Source organism: Aplysia californica, unplaced genomic scaffold (assembly GCF_000002075.1).
Source record: "Aplysia californica isolate F4 #8 unplaced genomic scaffold, AplCal3.0 scaffold00011, whole genome shotgun sequence".
In the NCBI taxonomy this organism is placed as follows: domain Eukaryota; kingdom Metazoa; phylum Mollusca; class Gastropoda; order Aplysiida; family Aplysiidae; genus Aplysia; species Aplysia californica.
This window is the reverse complement of record NW_004797281.1, coordinates 1,349,733-1,362,451: the sequence shown is the minus strand read 5'-3', so window position 1 is coordinate 1,362,451 and position 12,719 is coordinate 1,349,733.

Here is a 12,719-nt window from a genome sequence, read left to right as displayed (position 1 = left end):
GTGTGTGTGTGTGTGTGTGTGTGTGTGTGTGTTTAAATGTATATGTATTTGTGGATCGATTTTGTGTGGGTATGTGTGTATGTGTGAAAGTGTGTGTCCGTGTGTGTGTATGTGTGTGTATGTGGGTGTGTATTTGTGTAGGTGTATGTGTGTGAGTCGATGTGTGTGATTATGTGAGTGAGAGTGAGACAGACAGAAAGAGAGAGAGACAAAGAGAGAGAGAGTATGATAGATAAAGAGAGAGTACGGGAGATAAAGAGAGATAGAGAGAGCGGGAGAGAGAAAAAATAAAAGAGAGAGAGAGAGAGAGAGAGAGAGAGAGAGAGAGAGAGAGAGAGAGATCAATTCTTGAAAGTTGTGAGAAAACTGAGGAACATAATATAGTTCCCATATAAGAACAAAGTCTTAAACACTACATATTATTATATTTCAAATATAAACTCAATGGGTGACGTTATAACCAACCCGACTAGCAAAGTCTGTTTATTAATCATATTCTTCAGGGCGCAGAGGTCAACTAAAAGTTCAACCACCTTATTCCGACCTCATCCATCCTGCTGAGCCTGAGACTAAAACACAAATACTTTCCCTTTTAGAATATATCAAACACACGAAGAAAATATAATTTATCTCTTTAAACTGTGTCAACTCTTAAACTTCCCGATGTCTCCATCTGTCAGTAGCTGTCCATGGGTTTAAGACTCACTGTGTTGTCTCTCGTCGTAACTTATAACATTACAGTAAAAGTACGAACCTAAATCTTCTCCCAAAGTGAACAGTTGACAGTTTAATCTTTTCTTTGGGATTGGAGCTTCCGGCTCCAAAGACAGTGCAAGAAAGGTTAACTGGTTATGGACAAAGAAAACAGGACCTGTTCCCGACCCCTTTGCTAATACGTCTTAAAACTGTGTTATTTCTCAATCTTTTTGTCCTCAAGCTAGAAAAATAGAATTCAACATAAATAGATACGAGACCCATTTTTTCTTTATAGTATTTCATCCTTTTTTCTTACAATTGTGTGCACTTTGCAACGCAAACCAAGAACACCAAACGACATCTACGAAAGAAAAACAACAGACAAATGATGAATTTATACAAGCAAAGAAACAATTAAAGACTACAGGGGAGGGAAAGGAAGGAGTGGGAGGGGGCCGGTGTTGTCACATTTTTAAAGGAACTTGAAATATAAATCCAGATACTTTTTATTTCTTTACGCCGAATTTTTTTAAGTTTTTGTATTTTGGATTAGGATAATCCGTTTTGTAGTTATTTTAGACAGTTTCCTTTTCTACTTTTATGTTGTCATTGTTTTACACTCTAAGGACTTTAAGGGGAAAAAATAAGATAATTTGGACATCGCTAGTTATCCCAATGTTTTCTTCTATTGTGTGTCACGTGGCCGTAGTGTTAACTCTAGTTGAGCTTGGAACAAAGAGTTCTATTGCAAGACCCACCCCTTGGGGTTCAATATGCAAAGACTTCACCACATAGCGTTGCCTTAAAACTACTTTGTCCAAAGCGAACTCGTTACTTAAGTACGTAAGTACACTTTGGACAAAAGAGTTTTGAGGCGACGATAGGTGTAGTGTTATCCCTTTGTGTCTGCTAGTAGTCGACTAGTGAAATAAGGCCTCACAAAATTTTTAAAGGTGATCCATGAAATAGGACACTGCACCTTACAATAATATCGCTATTTATTTCGCTTTTTTGACACTTATCCCACGACTTCTGATATGTGAGTTTCCTTGTCGTCTCCTAAACAGCGATTGAAGTATCACATATTTTTCAGCTTTTGAACTGAAAACGACATCGGATTTTCAGGCAAACAAGGGGATAAAAGTACACAGTGAGGGTTCTTATTTGTAATATCTAAAAACCAAAAGGGTAGACACTGCAGAAAAATGGTTTTAAAAAATATTTCATTTTATTTATTGCTGTAAATTTCTGTCCCCCAAGACGCACACTCCATTTCATCACAAATCAAACCTTCTTTGCTTGTGAAAAAAAGATAAAACAGTGAAAGAAAATGTATCTTTCCTTCATTCTAGTACAATAACCTCAGCCTATGAAACACTGCATTGTTTCCAATAGCTATTGAACGCTTTAAAAGATTTTCTACGGCTGTAGAATAAAAACAATCCAACATTTTCTTGAAAGATTCATGGCTTTTTATTTCGTGCTCAGTTGGTAATCAAGTGCCTGTCAAACAGGTTTTCGAAATTTGGAAAAAGACAAAAGGACTTCCGCCCGTATGTTATTAAATATGCCACTTGTGGCTAGCCTGTTTGAAGCTGGGCATTTGGCTTGACTACGTCAAGATATAAAGGAAATTAAAAATGCGCCAAAAGAAATTGTTTCAATTAGCTTAAATAAACCCAAGAAGAGAACGTTAGATTTTGATTTAAAAAACTTTGCGCCAAGATAGTTTTCGGTGGGCAAGAAAAAAATAAAAAGACGTGAAACTTGTAGAACCAACCTGCTCCTCACCCCCCTCCCACCCCCTTCGCCTTTTGTCCTTTAAATTCTTCACTTTGGACAATTTGCAAGTGTTATATGCGCCCGTCTTTAACTGCTTTCTATGTACTATGTTATTTTTATTTCAATCTGTACAGACAGTGTTCATTTCCGATGAAAAATGTGAAGATGTTTCGGTTTTGCCTCTTAAGTGGTACGACTGTAAACGACTGTAAAACTCTTACGGTCCCTAGGAACAATTAAAATATTTATAAATGATATAGCTCAACGCTATAAGTACGCCCTGGGATCATTTGGTCCCCCGGGGTTGTATTCATTACATTTTAAATTACTTGTTGTGCGAAGATCTCTTTGAAACTTTCAGTATTTCTCAATAAAATGATTTTGACCAACTGCTTTGCAAAGAGTACGGATTGGATTAACGAGTAAATTTTCTCTTTGGAAAGTGGTGGCACAGAGTTCCTCACGTCGTATGGATACGATAGTAAAACACGACTTACGGATAGGGTAAAGAAGGAGACGCCTGGGTTCATCTTGACTGTCAGTGCAAACGAGATAGAAGAGACGCGCTATTCAAGAATCTGTGTGTGAATGTGAAGGAGTCTGTTTTCTGTTTCAGTAAGAGTTTTACAGCACTTGCAACACAATAAAGTCATATAAGTGCAGAAGATTAGAGGTGTTACAAGCGAGTAACAATCATAAAAAAGAAGGAGAGAGATCAGGATGATAGATGTTCAATAGGAAAGAAGGAACAAACCACACCAGAGCACCCGCCATCCACCCACTGAAGAGCCTGATCATTACGTCACAGAAGTCATTTTAGTTGTAAACATTAATTTATTAACTTTATTTTAAAATTTTTTAAAAAGAATTTCATTTTAATTTAATCTAATTTAATTCAATTTTGTTGTACTTTTATTTTACTTTATTTAATTTAACTTTATTTCATTTTAGGCCGGGGGAGGGGGTTGGGGTGGGAGAGAAGGAAGGTAAAAGACAGAAGTACAAGCATTGCTCCTGCTTTGATCCTTTTATTTTTAAACATTAAAATCCAAGAATAAGAATGTAATATTTATCCAAAAAGATAAGTGGATTGAATGCTATCATGGAACCAATACATACATTATGTATACCATATTGTCTATCCCCCTCCTGCCCCTCTCTTATGTCGTAATAAGAAATTCTATGTTTATTGGCTCTTATTTCTGTCATGTCCTTTTGTTGAGTCCTTAGTTCATCACTAAACAGGGAAAAGTATATCAAGAACTGTCATCTTTTTCTCGAATCATGTAAGAAAATTAGTTATCTTTGCTGGCACCTTGTAGGAAAACAGAAGAGAAATACAACGAGGTATTACTCATGCACACACACACACACATACACACACACACACACACACACACACACACACACATACACACAACACACACACATATATAAATATATATAAATATATATATATATATATATATATATATATATATATATATATATATATATATATATATATGTATATACACACCCACAATTAACCATAGCTATACATGTATTAGCCAAGAGTACGCCATGTCAGATATTGGAGAAACCCCAACAGTTTCTGTGCTTCAAATAGTGTGAAATTAATACCTGCCATATGGGTATTGGAGGAAGATTCTAGAACTCATCAGAAGTGTCTGGAAGTTAGCTGATAACGTCAAAGCCTTCTCCATATCTATGATTGAGTCGCTAATTGCGTGATAAAGATGTCCTTGGCAAGTTTCTAAAGTAGGGATGTTCTTATTCAAGTCAGAGCTCTTTAAATTACAATGAAGTGTTCACCTTTATATTTATTGCCAGAGAACTGAGACTACTTGAGGACACAAAGGTGACTATGATCACGACCAAGGAATAAGCGAGGAACAGAAGAAGAGGAAAACAAAATAAATACTCGAGAGAATGGAAAGAAAGAATAATTATAATCAGAGGCATGCCCACGTACTTGCACACATTCGCATTACCACACACACACACACACACACACATACACACACACATACACACACACACACACACACACTCACACTCACACAAAACACGCATAGACATACTCACACATACAACCTTTCACTCACTAACACACACAGACATACATACACAGATACACGCATAAGCAAAAATGCACACACACACACACACACACACACACACACACACACACACACACACACACACATACACACACAGTAGACATATTTATGTACAATGGATAGAGGAAACAGGTAAGGGCAAACAAAATTTTCAGTTTCCAAAATATGGAAGTTACAAAACTTTCCAAACAAATTATTTCGCAAATTTTACCTCTCAAACCTGGGGACCCTTACCCACCCCGTTCATTAGCAAATATCTCAACTTTTTAGAAAATGGGGCGGGTATTTTTCTGAACAAAAACAAGGGAAATGAAAAGACTTTAGGATGATATCATAACTCTATATTATGTGAGGCAGTGTAGTGAAATCACGCGTTTGTCAAAATAGTGAAATTGAAGAAACTGGCATTGTTCTCACAGTTTGGCAATTTATATCGAATTTTTGGTTTTTGGCTGAACACCATTGCTGTTAAATTAAGAACATATTTCTGGGTGAATTTTCCTGAAAAAAACCGTTGATTAAAGGCCAAAAATGTAAGTTTTCAGTTTCCACGCAATATCAAGCCATGGAAATAATCAAATTTTGGCGGCCATTTTCTACATTGGAAACCATATGACCCCACCTTCTTCAATCTCAATTTTCTTGACGAGCGCCTGATTTCACCGCATCGTGAAATATTTATGATGTACTTTAATACCTCAATCCACACAAATCACGCTGTGCTAAAAGTGCAGGACAACTATATAAGGTTTGATGCAAAAATTGACCTACCCACCCCCCTCCCCCCCCCCACCCCTGCCCCGACCCCTCTCCACCCGGGCATCATATGAACCAAACACAATAATTAAACGGCCATGAAGGCTCCAAAATTGCTTTTGTTCATTTCGCTTTCCAATAAATAATATCAGCATGCGAATGGGAGATAACATGAACACACAGAAGAACGCATGATCTTCGCCCAACGTTTCTAATGTGTGTGTGTGTGTGTGTGTGTGTGTGTGTGTGTATGTGTGTGTGTGTGTGTGTGTGTGTGTGTTTGTGCGTGCGCATGCTTAAGCGCGTGTGTGTGCGAGTGTATGTAGTGAGGGACCGGTTGGGGGCGGGATAGAAAATAGCCCCAAAAAGCTTATTCCGCAGTACAGTTGGCAAGAGATGGGAGGTTTGCTGCTCCTTCTTCAATAAGATGAAAAGGCATTGTGGTGAGATTTACCTGCATTAACAATATTCAGTACCGCCCCTTAAGAAAAAGCAACTGCTAAGTCCTCATATCCTTATTAAAACTACAAACTGGTTCAGATTATCTTCTTATAGATAAAGAAATCACGGTTAGCTCAGGAGATTATTATGATGGACTGCAGAATGAAAGACAAATTATGTGCAGTCTCTTTATCTGGCCTTCCCGAACTTGAGTGGCCTGGCAGGTTTCAAGGCACTGTCTTGTCAGAGGTAGCCGATGGGACTGAAATGCAATCTCTTAATATTAAAGAGTTTTTTAGTTTGAAAGGGGGAATTGAACCCATTTTTAGAGAGATGTGACACTATAAATGTGTTCTCAATGCAAGACTAGTTTGCCACCAATGTGAAACTTGTACAAAGAGTTGCCAGACCTTGACTCTAAATGGTAGTGGGGCAGAATAAGCTTATCTTTCAATCCCGGCTATAGCGAAATAGTGGAAAACTGGAAAACCTAGATTTTCAAGGTCACAGATTAAGAACAAATGTATTTATCATTATCAAACATTCCTCTTACAGAAAACTTAATTGATATGGTTTGACATTCTGAGAAAGTTTAATTGAAATTGAGTTAGAAATAGAGCATAAAAATAGTACCAGCCATGAAAAAAGCGTGCTTTTTAAAAATATTTTTAAAAACAAAATTGGAAAAAATATTTTCAGACTCAAATCTTTGCTCTAGAATCTCCCGAAACACAACCTTAGGGCGCAGAGAGGCTTGCGTACCTCTCTAGTTATTGTTCAGGACTTGTCCAGAAAATTTAAAGTATAATTATCTAATTTAGCGTTATTTAGCCCGAAACCGGCTTTCTAGCTGCTGCACCACAAGAGAGGTCAGTAACCACGAAACTATCTGACTGGCAACATACACATGATGCAAGCTTGGTTTGTCTCATATTGCAAGGTTAATGTAAATGGGAATCCTGAAAGAAGGACACAATGCCGCTGTGTTCTTCATTCGCCAAGAATATATTTTTACAGCCTAATTAACGTCTTTTACGACTCTGTACTTTTCCGTATTCTGTGGACTTGGTGGACGTGATGAAACTGTGGCATCACCTTATGAATATTCAACTGCTTCTATTGCTTCATCATATCAAAGCAAAAGTCTCTCGGACATAATTCTCTCCAGATCATTTTCTTAGCCATAACCCAGTGCGATGGCTGCGTTGTCTCTCTTCTCATCAAGTGCAGCTTCTCTCGAGCTTTTCTCAAAAACAACACCCCCCCCCCCCGAAAACAGCCCACAACCCCATTCCTTCTATCCTTTCTGATTCCACAAATGACCCCCCCCCCCCCTTTCCTCCGCAACCCCGGGCCGTCTATCTCCTTCGATTCCACAAATAAGAAAAAAAAGGAAAAACACAAGAAAACTAACCAAAACAAACGCCAAATTCCCACAAGGAAACAGAACAAATGGACAGTAAAAAAACACACCCCAAAATAACGTCTGTGCTGTACACGTCTATAACGGTTCATGGCTCTCAGTTCGGTTGTTCCACATGGTAATGCAATCACATTGACCACGCACGAGACAGATATCATGTCGAAACTAAGACACCTATACAAAACATACGGCGAAATGCTCAAAGGAGTTTTGAAGAAAAAATATAATATATCAGAATATAATTGTTTAAACGGACTCTAAATCATACAGGAGAACTAGCCAGAACACAGTGCAAGGACCTGGGAAGCCAGGCCAACTCTTTTTTTATTCGTCCCCTTTGGACAAATTAAAACTTTCTCTCACAATGATGTAGTGGCCCTCACAGCATGGAGCTTCGGCTCGGATTGCTTTGTCGAGCGAGCAGGGGAAATATTTAAAAACGAATATGTCAAGGGAAATAATTATTGACGTACAAAGAGTATCATTTGCCTCATGCAGTGTACGCGTCCTTTCAGATCTGATAGGATAAATGCGTTTGTGTTTCTTTGAGGTCAGCCCCATAAGCTCTGTCGTGCACGAGGCGCTGTTAAGGGAGCAGGATTTATGCAGAATCTACATCTTGAGCCGTCCCCAATCTCTTAAAGAATCAATAATTAAAAAAAAAGACTCAGTCCTCCCCCACTCCCGAACAAAACAAAACCACCCCCTTAAAAAAACAACAACAACCCAACAACATGTGTACAAAAAAATTAAAAATAAATGAAAAGACAACAAAGAAGAAAAAACACAGCCAGCTTTGTCCTTCTCATGCAGAGGTTTAGGTGTCATTGTAAGATTCAGTGTGTACGTGTTATAGCATCTTTTCCAGCTTTTGGAAATATAGGACGCTTCCCTTAGTATGTCATTGGCAGTTACGAGAAGTTAAGCTACTTAAAACTTTGATAAACCGTTTTGGTCATTATATATTTTCTCTATCATAACCTATAAATCATACTGATAAACCAACAGATTGTCGAAAAGGAATTCCTGCCCCCAAACGTCACTCCTAGCAAACGCCCAAACAAGAACACAATGAAATAACAGACAACAGCTGAAAGAAAAATTCAGAAACTAGTGAAAAAAATAAAGGACACTTAGATGAAATGGAAAGATAACAACCTCCTCTGCATCAAAAGCAACAAACAAACAAACAAACAAACAAACAAATAGACGAGCAAAAAAAAGACACTAGCAAAATGTAACAAGTGCTTGCTGCATACACACACAGACCTACATACACAGACACAGACAAACAAAAATACACACACACATACACACAGAGACATACATACACACATACATACACAAACATACACACCCACATTTTATATGCATACATACACACATACACACACACACATATAATATATACAATATATACATACACATACAAACATACATACATTAACGCACAGACATATACACACATACATACACACATTTACATTCACACACACCCACACACATTCACACACACACATACACACACACACACACACACACACACACACACACACACACTCACACGTACACGAAGACACACAGCACACATTGTTAACAGTGTAAACGCATCTATAAAACAACTCGTAGCAAGGGAAACAAATCTTGACACTGAACCAGTGGAATAACTTATCAAATCTTAAATGCAAATGACATTTCTGCAAGATGTCTTCCGTGAAATAATTAATGAAGACTTTGGAAATGGTTTTAATCCAAATCTATTAAGGTCATCGGAACCACAATGGCTTTTTAAACACTATCTACTTCCGAGATCTTTGAAGTAGAGTACAGCAGGAGCCTAGCTTCATTATTGCCTCGCTCAGGAACATAATGGGAGCACCTGTGTTACAATTTTTCTCCACTGACTTGTCATTTTTGTCTTCGGAAAAAAATTACTTTACACGAAGTTCCCTGACTTTACCGTGGTGCCAATGGGTACCCCGCTATAAACAGTGAACCGCCTTGTCCGACTGGTTAAGTTTGAGCGTACAGGCAGCTGCTTGCACTGAAAGATACGAGGGAAGCTGATAAAGATTCTGGGCTGTCTAGGATCTGTTGATGTAATAACAGTAATTGTAAAGGGCATTAGACGTTCTGTCTAATGTCTAGCACGATATACGCCCCCCCCCCAAAAAAAAAAAAGAATAATCATCATCATTTCTTCTTCTTCTTCTTCTTCTTCTTCTTCTTCTTCTTCTTCTTCTTCTTCTTCTTCTTCTTCTTCTTCTTCTTCTTCTTCTTCTTCTTCTTCTTCTTCTTCTTCTTCTTCTTCTTCTTCTTCTTCTTCTTCATCTTCTTCTTTTTCTTCTTCTTCTTTTTCTTCTTATGATTTTTGTTGTCATTCTTATTAACATCACCATCAATCATTATTATGGGTAGTACAAATAATTGTTAATAATAATAATAATTAATAATAATAATAATTGCATTTATATAGCGAATATCCATGCTCAAAAGCTTTCTCTATGCGCTTTACAACTATTATTACCACAGCAGACCCTCTGAGAACACTCAGAAACATTCTCAACTTCCGAGGAAGCATATTAATAGTGTTACTATTATCATTATTATTGTTATTGTTATCTACATCATCACCATCATCACCATCATCATCATCATCATCATCATTATCATGATCATATTCATTATTATTATTATTATTGTTATGATGATGATGATGATGATGATGATGATGATGATGATGATGATGATGATTATTATTATCATCATTATTATCATCATTATTATTGTTATTATTGTTATTATTATTATTATCTTTATTAGTAATAGTAGTATTAGGATTTTATTTTTAAAGACAAATATTTCTCTGGCTTTACACTATGCCTTGCAATATTCTTAAATAAAATTCTTCATTTCTTCAATGCTGCCAAAACTTAACTGTGGAGTTGAACGAGTGGCCATTCTCAGAATACACAAGCAGAGCAGAAAGTAAGGGCCACAAAAAACGCAACAAAAAAACCCAAAAAAACAAAACAAAACAACAACATTAACAAAAAAAACAAACCAAAAAATATAATTAGATTTGAGACATTTTAAAGCTTCTTAAATATTCAGAAGAAAAGTGTAGAATGATCAAGGTTGCTCTGAGTTCCTGCATCTTGATTAACCTTGGCCAAGGTTGAAGATATGAAGTAAGAAAAAGGAGGTGTTTGTTTGCTAAAAACAAAACATTAGCTGGACATGCTTGCTAGATAACTAGCTTCTAAACATGTTCCCACAACTCATTTCTAATGAATTAGAATTTATGTTTTATTTCATCAGAGAAGACGTTGAGCAAACATGAAGAAAAAACAAAGGCCTTTAAGCTTGCTTTTGTTCCTGCCAAAGCGCACGTTCCTTTGTTTTGCCAATAATATTATGCTCTTTCATTTGTCCAGTTCTGTTTAACGTCGGTGCTGTAAGCAACGTTGATTATAATGTTGCAGCTATCGTTCGTTTTCCTTATTATGACTCTTAGTGCACCCAGTGGACTGTCAATTACCACCCCTAAAGTTTGAAGAAAGAAATATAAAAAAATAATAATAGCGTTACCATTTGCAACCAAATATCCTTTTTAACCCGTCTTCGGCACAATTTATTTCAAAAGAGCACTGATTCATTTTTGGTAGTGCCTTCCAGAATCAATCCCGGCTAAGTTGAGGAATACCCTAGCAGAAGTAAGCTGATGCATGTTGTACATTCGATACAAATTGTTTGATCCATACATCATGTGACTAAATTACCATCTCTCTTAGATACTATTCGTTTCCATCTCCTCCGAACATTTTGCCAATAATATGTTATCATATGTATTCTTCTGCCTTCTCTATTCTAATTCTACTTTTACTCAGCATGCACAGCCGCATCACTAACATGTATGAAAGAATAAAGTATAATTTCCTTAAAAAACTTGATGGCTCTATTATGCTTTTGGCGGCCCTTATATAGTTTCTTAAGTTAGAGGTTAGGACAACATCAAGCCATGGCCAATCAAAAAAAAGTTTTCTGTCCGTTTGTCGTTACTGATGAATTTATAATTAATTCTGACTCTGTCAGAACGCTTCGGCAAGGTGCTCTGCTCTGATTTCTAACTTGCAGTGTCCACTGATTCATGAGGCGTCGTTGTTTTGGCAGAAGCGAAAGTTCATTCCCGTTTCTCCCTAAATTCATAAGATAAAAATAAAGCTATTTTTGCGCCTGGGGAATTGGCTACACACAATGCCAGACACAGAGAGCAGCCTCTAGATGTGTGCAATATTTAAAGTAAGTTACGGGGACTCAAATTGTCTTTCGCTGACCGAACTATCCCCTAACTACAAGCCTGTTATTATAAGAGGACGTATGGCTTCAACTCCTGTTTCAATGCCCTAAGGTTATTTAAGAAATGTGGCCTCCGAGGTCACCATCCATCTCCGAAAAGACCGAGGCAAGTTGATGGAGCTTGTTGAAACTGCCTAAATAACCCAAGTTAAAAATCTCCCAATCGAAGTCCTCACCATTGTGCAGTATGGTATAGCAACTGAGCCAACGCCGCGCTTGCTTTATGCTTGCAAGAAACGGGGTGAATTAAAATAGAAAGTCCTATTAATTTTCTGGCATGTTGAGAAAAACAAAAATTAACAAGCTTGATAACCATTTTTTTTTTTATTGCAAAGCTTAATTTTCAAGCCATATATTGGGAGTCTCACGAGGTTTTACCACAGGAAACACAGATGGGAGAGAAGAGGTGAGTAAACACTTTCCAACGCACGCAACAGCTCAAGTTAACCAAAAGGTGACGTCTTATATTTTTCCTTGTACATTTCTGTCATGCTGATTGTTCTAATGTTAAAGAAATTAACTTCACTATAGCGTGCACGAAATACTTTCCTTTCGTTCAAATTGTCCAAGACAGGCACCCACTGTCGGTTAAAAAAAGTTCTAGTCTTCTACAGATGAGCGCATTGGACAATGTCATTATCATTTTTTTAAAAGCGAAATACGGGGAGTAGGAAGTGGTCGTTAGTGAATAGGTGATTGTTTTGGACAGGTGGCTGTTAGTCGAGCAGGTGCTACTGCATATTATTTCAATAAAACACCTTGTTGATAATAATAAGTAGCAAGCATCATTGAACATGACTTGCACTTGCGAAAAAATGTATAACGTGCTTCAAGTATTGCCTCCAACTAAAACTTTTCGTCATATTGAAAATTTTCAGGAAAATGTATGCGCCAGCCAGGTTGAAAAACTTAAAATCACAAACAATTCCACCGTTTTTGATCATTCATTCATGACAAAAAAGAAAAAATAGAAGCCTTGAGTAAGTTAGTTTCAAGCTACTAGAACTGGACGAACAAAAAAACGATCATTGTAAAACCCACAAACACATGATAATTAGTATATGTACCGCCGTGAGAAACCCATCTTCCTTGAAGCCTTATCTGTTTTTCTTGACCACCCCTCCACCCCCCAACCCCCC